The sequence below is a fragment of the Apis florea genome, unplaced genomic scaffold (assembly GCF_048593485.1).
Source record: "Apis florea isolate Af1SG1 unplaced genomic scaffold, ASM4859348v1 contig_3793_pilon, whole genome shotgun sequence".
Classification (NCBI taxonomy): Eukaryota; Metazoa; Arthropoda; class Insecta; order Hymenoptera; family Apidae; genus Apis; species Apis florea.
In genome coordinates, this window is record NW_028256856.1 from 1,396,754 (window position 1) to 1,416,316 (window position 19,563).

At 43.6% G+C, this 19,563-nt stretch overlaps 1 protein-coding gene across 1 annotated transcript in view; it reads right to left on the minus strand.

The window, feature by feature from the left end:
- Positions 1–19,563, minus strand: part of ush (Zinc finger protein ush) — a 164,622-nt gene that overhangs the window by 101,896 nt on the left and 43,163 nt on the right. The gene's annotated exons all lie outside the window — the stretch shown is intronic.

Here is a 19,563-nt window from a genome sequence, read left to right on the forward strand (position 1 = left end):
AAATATAATTATAAGCATCGATTAAAAATTATCTATCTATCCTCCACGAACAGTAGAAATAACGTCGTAAATACCAACCGAAACGAGAAACTCTCTTGCGATCTCTCCGCGGATCTACATCGATCGAGGCAACTTTTCCTCGGGATCGTAAAAAATCCAGAAAAACCCGTCGAGCCGAGTTTCTCGAGAAAACTCGACTCGATCTCGTTCGATCGATCGATATCTCGAGCTTTCGCGGGGGCGGTCAGCCGGAAGATCGAAAGCTAATCGACACCTTCACCGCGATTAGCCGTATCGTATCGTTGCCCTACCCACACATCCCATTCCTTTTTTCTCTCTCCTCTTTCCTTTCCTTTTTTTTTTTTTTTTTTTTTTCCTTTCAATTAAGCACGTTCGACTTTCGAGGCGAGGAACGCGCACGATTCGCTTTCTCCACTCTCGATCGATCGCCCGTATCGATCCCCGCCAGTATATTTCTCGGAGGTGGGGCCGGGAGGATTGGAAGCGGATAAAGGAACGGAGGATGGTTCCACAGAGGGAGAGAGAGATGCTCGCGGATCCTCACCCGTACCGAAAACTGGTTCGTGCGGCATCAGATTGCGAAGATAGCCGAGTTTTATGCGAGGCCCGCGATATCGGCCGGTCCCATCGCGTCGGATGACTTTCCTGCGGATTCTTTCTTTCCCATGGCTTTCCGATACCCGAGGGGAATGTCAGGGCCGTAGAGAGACGCGTCCTTTTCTTTCGTTCTTTTTTCATCAACCGGCGGAAAAACGGAACGGATGGCCAACATTGTTGCTTCTCGATCTTGCTGCGCGGAGAAGCTCTTGTCGAGCAACGTGTGACAGCTCGAATTCTTGTCCGGGAGTATTTGGCTTATTGGAATTTGCAACAGCAAGAAGGACACGTTAATGGACTGGGTTGTTACTTCTTATATTATAGCTTGAGGGGGAAAGACTTGATTGGGAAGAGACTCGTTTTGGGAGGTGATTTCCAAGATTTTTTCCTTTCGTGATAGAAAATGATTGATGTAGGAAGAGAGAGAATAATAGAAAATTTGTCGTTTTGCGTTTACAACGATTCTATACGTGTGTGTGTGTGATTCTCTAAATATGCAGCATTATTTATTATACCAAAAGGAGAGACAATTGAAGAAAATGTTGGACAAAAGCATTTACGCGGTGTTGCACACGTGGAGAACAAAACGATCCGGTAAACACTGCATTGTTCTTTCGATCTATCTTCGTTTCCTCTTATATCCATTATATTCACTTACATGGTTACGTTTTACGACAGAGATTAAAAAAGAAATCTCATTTGCCATAACATTATATGATTGAATCAAGGTAATCTCACGCGGACACGCATTGTAGCATAATATTTCTAGAGGGGAAAAAAGAATTAACTTTTTTAAATTACGATAATCGGCAATTACGAAGATGGAAAGAATTTCCCAACTATCTCGAAATTAATCTTATAATCTTCCACGACGACGATACTTTAAAGAAATGAAATTCCATTCGTTGGGAGAGAGAAAAAAATCCAATACCATTACTGCACTCGCGTAATCTAATACGAGCGTAATAGTAATAACCTTATTATTTTCAATGACAGAATAATCAACTGGAAATTATCGATAATCGATCCATCAACCGTTTCAAGCCTTCCGACTATTCCAAAATTAAAATAATCGAGTCTAAAACGATATACAACCTCGTTCCCTTTTTCTACTCTGCTTCGATAATTTTCGGATCGTTATTATCCTCCAGAGACGCGACGAAAAAGGAAAGAAAGGAAGGAAGAAAGAAAGAAAGGAAAAAAAGATTCGCGAAATAGGAGGAAAAATAATTCCAAACCAACATCTCTCGACACCTGTCTTTCCCCTCCTCCCCTTTCTCGAAACAGTTAATTTACAACAGCCGCTTGCTTAAAATTGGCAGTCGATCCATCGCGGAAAAAACAGGAAGCGAATGTAATCGAGGAACGCAGGGTGTTGGCTTTTTTGAAAGAAAAAAGAAAAAACACGATAACAAGAAATCGGAGAATCGCAGAATACCACGAAGCATTCTCGATTTATTACCGGAATATCATAATGGAAACTATTTATGCCAACGCCACGAAACAACCGATAAGTCCTCCGCTCAACCTCCTATCACGATCGTGTGCCTCTCGCGCCAACGATTTCAACCGGCACCGGATGAGATCGAGAATGATGCAAATGAGAGAAACGAGACAAAAGAGGGAAGGAGAGAGAGGGTGGATCACGAGAGAAAACACGTAACAGCTTGTACAACAGAGAGAACTTGATCGAAGAAGCAGGACCTGGTCTTTTTCCATCAGGCTGCCAAACGGTGATGACCGATGGACGAGGCCGATGTCGATATAACAACGTGGTTATCGAGTGATCTGGGGGGCGTTCGAGTGTTATCGTTTCGACCGCGATAAGCTTCGACAGGAACGATACACGCACGCACGTACAGGCAATCTCGTCTGACCCGGGGCCCTCTCCGTCCTCGTCCATCTCTCATCCGAATCACTCCTCTGAGCGCGTAATACGTAATAATAGGAAGAAGCGTGCAAGAAGCGTGCGGAGGTGTGACGATCAAACAAGAGGAGGAGGAGGGAGAATTGTGAATCGCGCGCTCCTCTTGCACGGCGTTCTCCCAGGTTTCTGGGTAATTGATCTGGGGTGCGCTGCGTGCGAGAGGCGAAACGATCGTGCGATCATCGCGCGAGGGAACAGGTGCTCGGCCTGCTGGGAAAACCGAGAGGAAGGCTTATAATAAGGAGGAGAAATTGTTTTCTAGAATTTCTTTCAATTTCACACGCTGGACTGGAGAAGGCGAAATGGTTACAAAATCTCTCCAGGATAAAGTCACTTTGAGCTCAATCGAAAATAACATTTGTCCCTTATCGATCGATAATTATTACGATAAATTATCGAAAATACTACGAGGGAAAATTTTAAAATAGAAAAATTTCAGTTTATTATATATATATATATATATAATATATTTAGGATTAAAATTCGTGATAATTATTACGATAAATTATCGAAAATACTACGAATTTTAAAATCGAAAAATTTGAGTTTATCGTTGAAAGAAGTAACGAATAGGAGAGAATCCGAAGGACACGTAGGATAAGGATTAAAATTCGTGATAATTATTACGATAAATTATCGAAAATACTACGAATTTTAAAATCGAAAAATTTGAGTTTATCGTTGAAAGAATTCGAAGGACACGTAGGATAAGGATCGTGATAGATAGAAAGTTGAGCATCGGGTGATCGGTTGGAGGCTCGAGTGGTTGGGAGGAGGGGGGGAAGCGATAGAGGCGCGCGAGAAGCTGGAACGGAGGCGGCTCGAAGAGAGAAGGAGCGCAGCCTCGTAAAGCTTATCGGCACCGTCGTCGCGAACGACGCATGGAAACGAGCTGTTTCGTCACGACCGATTTTTTCCACAAACTCTTCCTACACCGTGTCACTCCAGGAAGGAATCGTTTGCCCGCGATACACTAACGACGTTTCCGCGATCGACGCGATTCATCTCATAAATATCTCGCCCAATAAAATAACCATACTCGAGGGAATTCCTCCTCATCCTTCTTCGTTGATTCTTTCTTTGTGACCATTCTATCGGGGATATTTCCAAAATAGGGATTGGAAAAATTTAATTGTGTAAAATATCTCGCCCGAATACCAATAAAATAACCATAGAATTCGAGGGAATTCCTCCTCTTCCTCTGTTGATTCTTCCTTTTCGCTCTGTTATCATTCGTTCCCCCGAAAAAACTCGATGATTTCTATCGGGGATATTTCCAAAATAGATAGTTTGGGATTGGAAAAATTTAATTGTGTAAAATGGAGAAGAAAGGAAGCCAATAATACGAGGAAAATACTTAAATCCTGGAATTATAAATAAGATATAATTGAATCTTCTTTATTCCAACGAAAAAAGAAAAAAGAAAGGAAAAAAAAAAACAAACAAAAGCAAAATTATTTCTACGAATCAAAATGGAAAGATATAAAGATAGCGGAACATCGTTAATCGACTTAACGATCTCTGATTATACAATTTCTTGAATCGAGCAGTATACGTTTGAAAGAGGAAAAAATGCAACTGCGTTTCGCTGATGCATCGTTACAGATCGTATTACGCAATCGGGTTGAATAGAGAAAAGAATTTGATCTGAAACGACAACGCGCTTATCTCCTTCCGATCTTTTGCTTTTTATTCGCGTTCTTCTCTCTCTCTCTCTCTCTTTCTCTTTATCTCTCTATCTCTCTCGTTGAATAAATCGAAATCGATCTGCTCGGGATAAAAACCAAGTGCAGATTCGATGCAAGTTCACTCGATGCGGAAAGTAGTTGGAAACGGAACGGAGAAGTCGAAGGAAGATAAACCAATGTCGTAACGTGTACATCTTCAGCCGAATAGGAGATACGAGCAGATATGGCCGCTGTTACGTGACTCATCCTGTGTAGGTGCTGCCTCTTAAGCCGATGGATCTCGAGGAGCAATCGTGACCTTTTAGATTCGAACTGTAAAACTAAGTACTTTTCGCCATTTGCATTCCTAATGGGAACCTATCGAAATTCGCCGCTGCATCATCGCTTTGCTCACGATTAAATTTACAATTGACGCGGCGTTAGGTTTTCGTCTCGAAAAATTTTCCAAGCAATGTTAAAAGAGGGAGGGAGCAAAAAATATCGCTACTGGAGTGGAAACAAAATTTCATCCCGTTTATTTTTGCGATTAAATCACGCTTCACGAAAGATAAGAGATCGATTCGTATGATCGATTACGCGCGTGATATATTCGTACAACAAAAATCCTTTTATTTCCATTTTATCCTTTTCTATCGTTTTATCTTGTGGCTGTTGTCGCCACGATCCTGTCCACGATCCGGGCCCCAAAATTTCTACGATTCCAAACACGGATACTCTTGTTGCAACCGCAGCGGGCCCCACGAGATATATTTACAAGGATCGATACGCGCGCGTTATATAAGGATTTCAAGGAGCAAGAAAAATCTGCCCTCCGGGGAGATTAAATCGAGATTTAAGCTGGTTTCGCGTCGCGAAACTCGATAGGAATTGCAAAAAGGCCCCCCCCCCTCGATCAGAATCGAATTTCTCATCGGGCCGAAAAGATTCCTTTTTATTGCGACCCGTTGCTCGGAATCCAACCGTTTCAATGAGCTCTCTCTCTCTCTCTCTCTGCAAGGATCACCTCGAGCTGCCCCTTTTTCTCCTTTTTTCTTTTCTTCTTTCCTCCCTTTTTTCTTTTTCCAAGTCGCGCGGGCCCCTTCGACGCGCATTCATGCGTGCTCGTTGCACACGTCCAAGCGACTTTTCGTTTCCCTTTCACCCCCTTCACCCTCCCTCCCTCTCCCTCTCTCTCTCTCTCTCTCGAGACGAGTGTTTGACAATGTGTCGTGTCGGAATGCAATTTCGTAAGTGCGAACACGCCCCAAGTGATCGTGGGTATTTATCTTGGCCGTTTGGACGATAACAGCGAGGGGCCAATGAAAAATACGCGTGCACCGTAGATGGTAGATAAGATGCAGCGAATTCGAGGCCGACAAATTATTCCATTCGTTCCGTTCGAGGTATTGCTCTCGCCGGGTTAATCGGGTATCTCGGAATTCTGCGAGGTGTTTTGGAAAAAGCCAAAGAGATTAAGAGAAGGAGCCGGGGCATGGATGATTTGTAAACAGTGTCGAGAGAAATTCAATTAGCGTAGATCGTGTACGCCCGGTAGAATCTCAACAATCCGGTGTGTGCACAATCACCTAAATTGACAATCCTCCTCCTCCTCCTCCCGAGAGTTTACCACTCTTACCGAAACGAGACAAATTTATCCTCGTTTTTTTCTCACCCGATAAAAATCTCGAAATATTCTCTGCGATAAAATCACGAGATTCTTTTTTTTTTTTGTGACGCGAATTTTAATACGAAAAAAAAAAAAAGAAAAAGAAATTGTAACGTAAATTCTGAACAGAAGGATTTCTTTACAGAGGAAAAGTAATTCTCGAATTCGTATCGATAAACTCGGATCTGAACTCCATCTATCTCCACAAACTAATAAATTCACGAGCGGAGGAGAGATCACGGGCGAGATACGAGCTCTGCTACGCGTAATAAACACGTAATAAAGCCGTGTCGAACACGCTGCCAGCCAAACTCTAAATATCAATTCGAAAATCGAAAGTTCGGCCCATCGGAAATTCGGCCGACGTCTCGAACGGGAGGATCGAGAGAATTTTCGAGCGGCGGTCGACGCATCTGCATTCTTCCTCGGCCTCGCGCCGCGTGTCTCGAAATCGAAATGAAATTCTGAAGGAGAAGGACCGACGGGTCGAATTCGCACGAAACCGCGAACGAAGAACGAACGGACGAATTCGACGAGAATCTTTCTTTTTTTTTTTTTTTTTTTTTGGTTTTCGTCGCTGTGTATATTCCACGGTATTGCGGTAAACACGGTCGAGCTGGTTTTTAGACGTCAGAGCGTGGCGATCGAGCGAGCCAGTTCCCAATTAATCGATTTGCTTCGACGGCCAGCGCTGTCGAGATCCTATCTCCATACACAACCTACCCACTGCAACCTACACTGCACGCAGAAGCGTCACGACCTGGCCGAGGATGGAGCGAGAAAGAGGAGCGGAGGATAGAGGCACGATTTGGAAAAGGCGACGAATTTTTCGAGGGGATGGAATTTTTTCTCCCGATTCAATCCTATCCGATTGTAAATTAAGATCGAGAACGCTTAATTCGCCTATTAACGCTAAACCTACCACGCGCGGTCAAATGAACGTTTTTTGTGAAATTTACAATTTCTTGTATACAAAGTTGCTGTATCGCCATATGACTTATTGACTTTTTCTATAATTTTTCAATATTCGCGACATTCTGTGTTGTTTACTTTACGAATCCAATCGTAAAGCTAAAATCTCTTTCTATATTAAGATACAAATGCTCTTTCGCAGCGGTCATTTCACCGTTCACGGTAGGAATAGGTATACACATGTCGGTAGGTTTAGCGTTTAATTCGTTGTCAACCACCCTATCTTCCATCTCGAACGAATTCTCTTTCCCTAAAATCGTTATTCAACGATCGTTCGAAAAAATAAATTTTAAAGTTCGGATCGATCGAGGGTATAATAATTCCATTATTTACCGGGGTAAGTAAAATTTCTTTTGAGAAGGAAAGGAAAAAGAAACGATCCAATTTGATATACTCGTAAACTCCTTCCCTCTCCCCTTTCGTCGCATCGTCATCGGAACACCGATCGATCCGATTAAAAGTCGAGCCCCTCGAAACGGTACGGTATGCACGCACGCACGCACACACGGATACCCATAAGTGGGATTCGTATCGCGGGAACAATTCTGAGAACGAAGACACGCGTTTCCCTCGAGGAAAATTCTCGTAATTCTGTCGTCTCCCTCCCCCCCTCCTCGTACCCCCCGTACGTAGGAGAGGGCAATTTCGTTACCTCATCACGCGTGATTAATGCGTGGTGCGGGGCAGAAATGGGTCGAATATGAAATGAATATTATCGCATCGCACTTTTACACGCGCCGCTATATGAATTTATATTAATATGTTAATGGGGGCCGCGATTATCATAATGTAATTCACGGGGCACTCGCGAAAAGGGGGAACCGGCTTATCGTCCACCTGTGCCCTCCTCAGAGATTATCGACCGTGTTTCTCGTTGGTTGTTATCTCGTCTCGGGTGTTAATAATCGATCGATATCGTCGATATCCCGAACCGAGATTAGAAGAGAGAGATCCTTTCTCGTCGGAACAACAGAATTTATGTTCGAAGGTGAAACGTTGCGATTTCGTGTCTTCTTTTCTTCCTTTTCTCATTCCGTTTATTTAATTTCTTAAGGGATGGCATATTCGATTTTTATGGAAATTTATGCGGCGTCGTCGTCGTCGTTCCTTCTTTTCTTCGTTCTACACACGGGGGAATAAAATTTCTCGGATGTTTTATACATTCATTTATTTATTTATTTATTTACCAGAGCTTAGCGCGATTGATATACAAAATGTATACTTAATATATACCATGGAATCCATTAAGAATTTATCACGGGGATCTGTATATTTTAGCATTTTCTTTAGATCCATCTTTATTCTTCGCGGTTTTTTCGTAATCTTGATCGGGGAATAAGGATAATTAATCGGGTAATATTTTAACGTGCAAGAATAGCAGCGCATCACCTTCATTCACAAGAGGCGAGAGAAACTCGCGCGAATATAAACTCGTCTAAATCGAAATTGTTTGAGAACCGGGGGTTCTAAAAATAGACCACCGCCGAATAAATTCGTATCGAGCGTAATCGGATGAATAAATTATTATCGGAATAAGAATAGAACCGGTCGAAGGAGGCAACAATCGGGAACCTCGTGGAAAATTTCTCGCGCGTCGTGATCAAGGTTGAACCCGATTCAAACCATTGTGCGCATATACACATTCTACAACTACTAGCTTCCAACTAAAAAAAAAAAAAACGAAAAATTTTTCCTTCGAGATACAATAAAATCACATTGCTCGAGTCGCAATGTTGAAATTACACAATGTCGAAACAAAATTCCAAAAGCTAACTAACTGAATAAATCAAGAAGAAACGAAGAAACAACAAATCTCCCTCTCATTTCCCACAATGATCCGTCGAGACTCTTCCCTCTTCCTTGCCTTGGGTTTTTTTGCGAAAAACCCAAATTCGAATTTGACGATCGCGAAATCAAATCCAACGATTTCCAAAGAATGAATAAAAAAGCAGAGCAGCGGAGGGATAAAAGGGGGCGTGATTGCTCGCGTCAAAAAGCGTAAGCGGGGTACTCAAGAGGGAGTAAAGGGGGATTGGATGGCGAGCGGCCAACGAACGGGGTAAAACGGGCCGAAAAACAAGGGAGGGTGAGAAGCTAACGCGGCGCAATGGGGCGGCAGTCGCGTGCCTCGCATTCCCTAAACCGAGGGTGAGGGAGGGAGAGAAAGAGAGAGAGAGAGAGAGAGAGAGCTTACGCCCGTGGCAGCAGTCCACCCTCCTTCGCCGACACCTCGATCTTACTTAGCCGAGTTATCGCGATCTGCGATCCCGCCAAATCACCACCGCGAATACCGCCACGAAACCGAACCCTAGACACAACGGCCCTTCCTTTCTCCTTTTGTCTCTCGTTTCTTTCGTTTAACGGGGGTTTATTTTGCGATAATTTTCCTGAAAGATTTACAAACAACATTTTCGATTAATTGTGAAATCCAACTTCCAATAATTTGTATAATTAACCCTTTGCACTGATATTTATACTTAAGAAGGTTATCAATCGAGCAACAAGACGTATTCCTAGTACGTATTACTAAATATACGTACGATAATGTAACGAAGGATGACGAGTATACGGCGAGCTACGAGTGCAAATCTCAAAAAAAAAAAAAAAAGAAAGAAAGAAAAAAAAAAAAGAAAAATCGTTTCGACAACGAACGAGTGGAAAAAGCGCGTATCAATAAAATTTCATTTCGCGTTTATCCTCGGGAGAATTTGGCGCGTGCAGATCGCGAACGACGGGCCGCCTCTCGCCCTCGCGACGCTCGCATAATATACACGTACGTGTGCGGGAGGGAAAGAGACGGGCAGAGTTTGTTATCGTTATCGCGCGACGTGGCCGCGCGGCGATCGTGATAACGGCTCGCCACCGCTCTTATCGCCGCGTCGCTTTGCTTCGCCCCGTACGTCGCATCCATTCCACCTCCCGACTCGTATTTTCGCGCCACTTCACGGACTCCCGCCTTTCGAACGGATCGCAAAGACGGGCTCTCATGGATCTCGATTCGAGATGCCTGTTTAACTTTCGGAAAGAAGAAAGGATCGATCGAATCCAGATCCGATTAAGATCGGGACGGAGGAATTTATGGCGCCATTCGGGAGATAGGAATCGGTGAATATTCCCGATTAGGAGTTAAATCGGTGATTCGGTGGAATCTAATCGCGAAACGCCGCCCACGAAATTTCCGGCGCCATTCAGCTGGGAATCTTATCTGGTGGGCGAGAGAAAATTTGCGAGGAGCAATTGTTAGAGCGAGATTTTATGGTGGATATAGAATTTTTTCGTTCAACACGATTCTCTATCGATTCAAACTTGCATCGATCTCCTCCTTTCCTTTCCCTCCGTTCCAATTAACGGGCCGCGGTTTCATCGAACCAGATACGAATCTCGCGGATAGTTCTCGCGGTGGAAAATAAAGATAAAGCGCGATAAAGCGAGCGGTTGACTTTCCTTATCGCCGCGTCCATTCCCAGCCCGCTCCACTTCGCCTGACCGACTCGTATTTTCGCGCCACTTCACCGCGCGATCTCTGCACAACCGGTGCACACACGAAGGTAGCCGAAGGTAACCGAGCGTGGAACGAAACGGAGAAAGAGAGAGAGAGAGAGAGAAATGGTATACACGTACATGGAAGTCCGCGCGGATCACGCTTACCGATCGTAGCTTCGATCGAGTAAATTATGCGAGCATTTTTTCACGTATATACTCGGGGGCCCTCGCTGCTTTGCATAGCGATTAAGACGACGGTTCTTTATCGGTCGTCCACGAAACGTTAACAGGGGAGGGCAGCCGGCGGGTCTTGTAAAAACCTATCGAGATAAATAATCGCGGCCCGATTAGAAATTTGTGAGATAATTATAATGGCCGCCGTCAACTCGCCGGTATCCGAGTCAGGAACGTTCCATTTTCAGTGATCGCGACCGCGCCGATAAAGCACAAAGTGGATGAACTGGTGGAAAGGCCTCGTGTCCTACTATCTCTCTTTCGTGCACGCCAATGCGATGTCTCGATCTAAACAGATCGTTAAATCACTCCATCTCGGATGTGAAAAAAAAAAAAACGATAAAAGAAACGTTATCGTACGCGGGCAAAAAAAAGATTCGTTTTCCCATAGAAATCGTGGATCCACCATCGGTTCCCGCACGACCGGCGTTATCCATTGAAATTTCCACGGCTGGATTTCTGGAAGAGCGAGGTCCCCTCTGGAGGAGACCTATAATGCCTCTCGCCCCTACGTACACGTATACGAGCCACCAACACCTGTTCCCGCGGTGTGCGAGGGTCCAACGAGGGGAGAGGAGAGAGAAGGGCGGTCGGTCCGTGGTCGGCGGCGGTGTTATCGCGTCGGCCCAGATTGAATATATTTCATATGTTTTCATAACTACCGCAGCACCCGGGCCACTATCTGCTCCACCTCTACACCACCTCTAGTGTGTAGTCGGGAGTCGCCTCTCCGCGACGTCTGGCACGGGGATGGAAGGAGCGGGAGAGAGAGAGACGAAGAAGGGCGAAACGTGGTGGAGCTAGAGGAAGGCTAGGAGGAAGAAGAGAGGAGAAATGGAGGAAAAGAGGGAAGGGGAGAAAGAAGGAACGAAGGGTGAAAGGAGAAGGGAAGAGGAGAGGAGAGGAGAGAGTTGGGTTGGTTCCGCAGCGGCCACGGGAAATCAACCGTGAGGAGATACCGGTTGACTGATGTGCGCCTTTCTGTTGTAAAACGATAAAGGCGGCGTGGCATTGGTCGGACCGAGGGTTTCCGATAGCCACCCATCCTCTCTCCCTCGCTTCTCCTCGTCCAACCACCACCACCCCCTCCCTCCCCCCGACAGACCAAAGGGGAAAGAACGCCGTCCACTAGGTGTATTTTACATTGTACACCGTGGAAATAGAGGCGAGAAGACGCGAGGGTGGATGGGTTCGCTTCCACGAAACGAAGGATGCTGATCCAACGGTTGAATATTCATCTCGCGTCGCTCTCGGCTGCATGCGCCGCGATAACGCCCTCCTCCTTATCTTAAGGCTTTTCCCTCCACGACCTGGGATTGTCATCGAACCGAGCGATTGTTCTTCTCCGATCTTCTTCGAGGAACGCGGTTTGCAAGTTTGCAGCTCGGTCAAGGAAAGAAGGAGGAAATGAAAAAATTTGGTTTCGCTTATCGTCAATTATTTGCAAATAAGAAGATCTCCTTTTTTCTTTTTTTTTTTTTTAATACGCGTAGCTATAATCGAAATAAACTTCGAGGCAACTTCGTCCTCGCTTCAAGGTAAGGAGATTACGATGGAGAAGTGGAAACGTTGGAAAGGTGGTCAACCTCGACCGTATCGTCCAGTTATTCAGATACACGCGAATTTTAATAGGGCGACTTTGCTTCGTTCCGATTTTTCACGCCCTTCGATACCACAAGCCAGTAGTGTGGTAATAACCGGCGAGTTGATTGCGAGTTACGAGTTTCCTCTTCCTCCACCCCCACGTTTCCCTCCACGTATCGAGGGAACATCTCGCCTCGAGAACACCGTTCTATCGACGTTCCGCGGTATAAATAAATGCAAATATCGGAGGGAAAGAGGAGGGGGCAAGCGTTATCTCTCTCTCTCTCTCTCTCCAAGCGTTGATTTTTTTCCCTTTCTCTTTCTCCTTCGACGAGCAAACATTTCAATTCTCACCACGCATCGAGATCGAGATCGAGAAATTTTTACCCGGGGACGGGTAAAATTAAATTTTCCTCATCCTCGGCAATATATATATATATATATATATATCTGTGCCTCTTATCGAGATACATTTATTAGACGACGGAGGAAGGATCGAATATTTCGAGTGGAAAGGAAAGAAAGAAAGAGAGAGAGAGAGAGAGAGAGAGAGAGAGAGAAGAATCTCCGTGTAATCAGCATGTGCGAGAGACACGTTATACGCGGTCGATGTATCGGCTGCGAGATCGGCTGGCCATAAAGCTGGCCATTCATTCGATATCAGAGCAATACCTCCGTGAGATGATAACAAGAATGGGCGAGCATAGGTGGCCCATTCTTGCCACGGCTTTTGTCCGGCGACAAACCCGGTTACGAGAGATGGACCGGTGATTTTCTATAAGGGAGCCAGGATAACCGACGTATACATATTCACTAGCCAGATAAAATCGAGCGGGAAAAAAAGAGAGATAGAGAGAGAGAGAAAAAAGAGAGAGAGAGAAAGAGAGAAAAAGAGAGAAAAAAAAGAAACGAGAGAGAAATTTACGCGAGAACAAAGTCGCCACGCTTTTATATGTGTGTGTGTGTGTGTGTGTGTGTGTGTGTGTGTGTGTGTGTGTGTATTCAGCACGCGTATATTATGGAGAAGTAACGTTCGAAGCTTTATCGAGGAGATATCGTTGATTCTTTCACAGTTGAAAGTGAAGAGATAAAACGTCTCTCTTAACTCGAAGTGTTATAAGTTCGAGGAATCGAAATTGGAAATGAGGTTTCCTTTCATTTAATATGTAAATTTAAACTCACCCAGGTGTGAGATAATAAGTACGTTCGATCAAAAGTATCGTATCTTTCGAGTAATCGGTGAAATTTAAACTTTGTTGTATTTCTAACAGATTTTTATTGTCTCTCTCTCTCTCTCTCTCTCTCTCTCTTCTCTCTCTCTCTCTCTCTCTCTGTCTATCGTATTTCTTCGATTTTATCGCATCGATAAAAATCCTTATTAGTTTAATTAGTTCAGAAATGATCGAAATAACAAAGATATGTAACGATTACTTCCAACTAATAAATTACCACGAAATATTCGTAATGAAGATAATGAAGGAAAATTATTAAAACGCGTGAATTTCGATCGAAAATAACGTATTATTCAAAAAAAAAAAAAAAAAAAATCAACGAAAACAAACAAATATCGTATATATTTTTAGAAAATTTCATCGCGTTTCCAATTTTATCGGAATTCTTTTCAATTAATTTAGAAATAATTGAAATCGTAATGATATACGCTGCTATTTATTTCGAACGTACGAAATATTCGGATAACGATAGAGCGACCAGAGATAGTATATTTCTCGATCATCTACGTTATTTTTTTTTTTTTTTTTTTTTTTTTTTTTACTTTTGGCTCGCGATAAATGAGAGTTAAGTCATCAGATTGATTGCTCTTTATAGGAAGGCAGAAGGAACGAGGGGAGGGAAGGGAACAATGCGGGCAACCTTATCGAATCTCGACCTCCGACCCCTTATCGCGTGTTTTTCGATAGTCGTTCGCGTCTATCGCGATTCGAATTGGTGGATTCTTTCGAAGGATTCCTCGGACTTCGTCTCACTCTGATTCACTTTGCTCGTTATAAATATATTTAACCCTTTTAACTCGTAAACGAAATTTTCGAGAAACGTTACGCCTCGATAAAGCTCGATAAAACTCGCATACTCGATAATTCCTGTATCCCATATCAATAACGCGAAATATAACTTATGTGTATAATTATATCGAAGAAAAAAAAATAAATAAATAAATAAAATTCGAAAGATTGAAAAAAGAAAAAAAATTGTTGCCGCATCGACGCGATACCGAGAGAAATATTTCCTCGTCCAATAATAATAATAATAATAATAATAATAATAATAACAACAACAACAACAACAAATAAATAAATAAATTTACACGATTAAAACACGATTTAAACGCATCTTCTTATCTTTCCAAATCACCAGACCGCGAATATTTATGCGGAATGGAATGGAAATTATGCAAAAGACAGGCGATATATTCAAAGTATACCACACGCGTTATATGATATTCGATGATGAATAAAACAAATCTCCCGCTCTCTTCTCTTCTTCTTCCGCTCCGCTAAAGATCTTTCATTCTGCGTGGAAAAAAAGAAAAGTCGGAGAAAGTGGTCGGACGGATTGGAAAAACTTGAACGGTGTGCCTCGGTGTGTTCCGTTCGACGAGCGTGTCCCCCGCCACGTCGTTTGTCGCCTTTTCTTCTTCTCTTCATTTCCACCTCGAAACGGAGAAAGAACCGTATAGCAGAGGGAAGGAGCGGCGGCGTGTTGCAAAACCGGTGCGCAAAAACGGTCGTTCACCCGGGGGGGAAGGCGAGAAAAGGAGGGAAAGAGGCAGGGGAGGCAGGTGAAGAGGCGAGAGAGAGAGAGGGTTTAACGAGGCAGGCGCTCACCCAATGGCACTAATGACGCTAATTAATTGCACCAAAGACGGCGACCAACCATTATGCACTTCTCACGGAAACAAGCGAAACTTGGAGGAAGTTTTGTTAACTTGCCTCTCTCCCGCCCTCTCCTCTGCCCGTTACGCCAACTTAAAGAGATCGGCGTGCTCCACGCGGTTATTACGCGTTTCTTCCTATTTCCTATTCATCCGGTCACCTGTCACCGCTTCTCTCACCACCGTGAAAGCGAATGAGCGGCCGAAAGAGAAATTTCTTCCAAAATTTGCAAATCACCGAAAAATTTTTCGCAATTCATCGAGCTCTACGTTTACGTCTACTCTGAAAAATGATAAAGAGAGATGGAATTACGAGATGGGACGAGTTGTGCGACAAAAAGGTAGAGGCACTTTCAACTTCGCTCCCACATACGATACGACAAACGATATTCGTTTTCGACGAATTTTCGACATTGGACGAGCCGAGATTAAGAAATCTAAGATTTACAGGGCAGATAATTGCTTAACCGCGGAGTGGCCACGGCGTAAATATAAAATCCGTCCGGTTTCTCCGGTATCACCGTTAAATACGGTTGAAACGCATCTCGACAGAAGTTTATTTGGAGTAATCCTTTCGGATCGTCCTTTTTCCCTGCGTGGAGATAAAGCACCTGCATTCTCGGGGCCCGAGAAGACGGCACTCCGAAACCCACGCTTCGTCGATAAACCAACGGTTGCATTCCTCCCCTATCGGCCCCGAACCACCTCCACCGGGGTACCAGATAACTAATGCAACTCTTACACGCGGATCGTTCCACGGTGTGCACGCATTCTCACGCCAATAGTGTGCGTCCAATGCACGTCGCTATTTTCGACCAGTAAAAAAACGATATTTTTCCATCCTTCCCTGCGATTAATCCATGATTATAATTATCTGGAATCTTCCTCTCTCTTTCTCTCTCTCTGGAAAATAGAGATCGTACGAACGTGCCACGCAAACTTTCGAGATCAAATTTCCCTTTTTTTCCTTTTTTTTTTTTTTTTTTTGCAAGCGTGAAAAATATGACTATTAAATGATTTCGATTACGAATGATTCTTTTTTTTTGGAGGGAGGTTAACAAAATGGTGACGAAAGCGAAGCTTTAATTCGAAGCAGGGCTCGATAAAAAATAAGCCGGCGTCGACGTTAATTTCGAAAAATCCACCCTTTTCATATTTCACGCGGCCCGGTATGAAAATAATCGGGGAAAAATTTACAAGCGGAGCCGGCGAATGCACTATTAAATTTATAATCACGGCCGTTCTATCTGTCGTTTCGAGAATCGAGAGGAAGGGTGGAGAGTGGAGGCAGAGAAGGGTGGAAGGGAACGGGTGGTTTATCAGATGGACGCGAAATTTATTCACTAACGGCCGATAAACCGTCGCGCCGCATCAAGGAATTAACAAATTTCGAACGACTGTTAGCCGAAAAACAGATCCGAAAACTGGCGGACAACTTTTTCGCGGATAAAATTTTCGATCGATAATTCATCATTTACATATATTAACGATATTCACGCGATTTGCATAATCGTGCAAATAAAAATCCCCTTCCCCTCTTTTCTTCTTTTCCATCACCCCGTGCTAATCTCGATCGCAGATTTATATAAATTTATCCTTTCTCTCTTTTTTTTTTTTTTTCAAAGATAAACACTTTGTCAATATATTTACACAATATGCAAAGAAATGAAACAAAACTGCAGATGATTAATCGTTCTTTACATATAATCATCTCTGTTGAGTATCGAAAAAAATTTGAAAATGAGTAAACAACGCTAAATAAAATACCAATTTGCAAACGGGTGGAATGGAAAAAAATAATTTGCAGGGTTAATTGCACGCGAGCAGCCAGAGATAGCGTGGCCATCTATTCTTAAATACATCGTCACGAGAGATCGTGTACGTTACGTTAGATTCGTCACAGATGGGTCCGCGATTCGTGGATCGAGAGGAGACAAAGAGGAGAAAAGAGTGGAGAGGTCAGGAGAGCTCGATCAAACTTTCTCGAAGGTCACGAAAGAGGAGGAGGAGGAGGAGGAGGTCGATTCCGGGCCGGCCTTACCTCGGCCAACTACTAAGGCAAGTAAGTTTAACAGGTAGGTTTATGTATACCGAAGGATCACGAGGAACACTCGTTAATGCCGGCCAACCACGAAGAATCGTGGGGGAGGAGGGGGGAGAAGGAATGGAGAGGACAATTCGAGAACGATCACCGACTCGATCTTGCTTGCTTGTACACGCGAATACTCGGCCGATATCACGACAATGGGATATCTCTATGACGAGCGAGCGCTACCGATCCCCTACCCTTCATGCGAACGAATCATTCAAGAGTATCCATATCTGTCTGATGCAAAAATTAACCCTTTCAACGCGCGTAATAATTTTCTTCTGGGATTCGATTGAAGAATATTGATCATAATACGTATAAATTTGTCTTCCATTTGGATAAATCCTTTCGCGATAATAATTCGTTAATTCGAAGTATCGAAACATCGTATTCTCTTCCACGTTTCCTGGAAATAAATATTTACCTCGGCACGCGAACCTAGATTCGTTTTCAGAAAAATCTTCATTTCGAAAAGATCGAGATCGTTGGAAATTAGTAAGTTCATCGATCCGTTCGTCAAGCTTGTCAAATCAAAAGATGTTCGCATTTTTTTTTCTTTTTTTAAGCATTATCTTCTCGTTCAAAAAGGTTGTAATACGTTCCGCGTTATCTTATAAAGGATCGGGTAGTCATTGTTGTTAATCAAGACGTTGTGAATACAAGCTGCGTTAAATATCCATAAATATAAGGCTCAAAACACAGGGTTAGACCTCGGAGTGCAGTCAAGTGCAACTAGGCTCGACGATGCAACTTGCAAGTTGGAATTCTGTTCTCGATGTAACACGCCGATATACGATCCGGATAGGGAATGGGCCCCTCCTCTACGAGAGGGTTGGCAAAACGAGAAACGTTTCGGTTCCATTGCGATCGAAGAAAAATATACGAATTTTTTATAAAAATATTGCGCATCGTCACTTTAATTTATCGATACGTTACAGATCCCGATCGTGATAATTTTATTCGGCGCAAATGATAAATCAAATCGGTTAGAAAGACTGGTTCCAGCACCGTCATCCACCGTCGGGAATTAATCGTTTTCTAGAGTAGCAGTGCGTATATCCCCCCCCTGATACACGCCTCGTGGTGATGCATCATCGGTTAATTAATCGATATAATATCCTCCACGTTGAATCGAATTTCCAAGTGATTATCATTAACGTATCTCTTAACTCCAATTCGGATATAGAAGTTTCCTTTCTTTCGGCCGTGCATAAAATCGAAGATTTCCTCCCAATACTCACAAAGAGAATTTTCCCATCATCCTTTTCACGTTTCTTTTCAAATTAAAATAAAAGACTTGTACCTATATGTACAGATATATCTCCTCTTCCAAGATTCCCAATTTTTTCCCCACGATCAAAGTTTTCATCCATTATCGTCCTCTTTCCGTTCTTTCGATCATCTCAGGCGCGCAAGGGGGAGGGGGAGGAACACACACGGAGGAATGGCTGCGCGAAACGCACACCAGGAACGATCGAAGCCCGTGCGCGCGGCTGCAATCGGTGGGAGCGCCGTGGTCGAATCTAATTAAATATAATTAGCTGCGATTTGCATAGATAGCCGATAGAGACCGGACGCGGTGATAACCGCGATAACGGGCGTGCACGGCCGATACGAGGGACGATTATTGTTGCCGGCTCTGGGTAACGGAGCAGACATCGCCACGATCATCGCCAATTCCCTCCTCTCCCTTTCTCTCTCTCTCTCTCTCTTCCCTTTTCTCTTTCATTTTTTCCCCAATTCTTCCTTTTTCTCTGGCTGGGGAGTATAATATCGTCATCTCGATATTATATTCAGAGAAATTATATCGTTGAACGATAACACGGAGATCGATTGACGAAGCTGGTTCGATTATGTTTTCCTTTTTCCATCTGTGTTGGTCACGAAAAATGTGTCACGCTGAAATAATCATGCAGGGTATGAGTGATGCCACTAATGAGTAACGCGCCGCGATTGATACGCATCGTGCGATACGTTGAACCTTCGAATTTCCTATAAGCAACCGTTGTAGCAAACGTTGTATCGTTCGTTCTTTATCCGCCACTGATTCACTGATTCCATCTATCTTTATCCACTCATCGTGTCATCCGCGTGATTCACGTTGAATAGTTCGCGATCACGAAAGATTCTTCTCGCAATTATATTACGAATTCCTTCGAAAATCCATCATCGAGGAATTGTCCCCGCTCGCCGCATTATCCAACCGCGCAAACATCGTATCTTCCATCCATCAATCGGATTCGCATTCGATTAAATCGGTCAGCGAATTCTCCCCTGATGTGATTCGATCTTCGAGCCGCATTATCATAATCGAATCCATTTACTTCGAAATTCAAAATTCCAAACTTCATCATCCCCTTCCATGTATCCATTTTTAGGAGGGATTCTCGATTTTCAATAACCCGTGGAGATCGGCTTAGATACGCCGCGTCA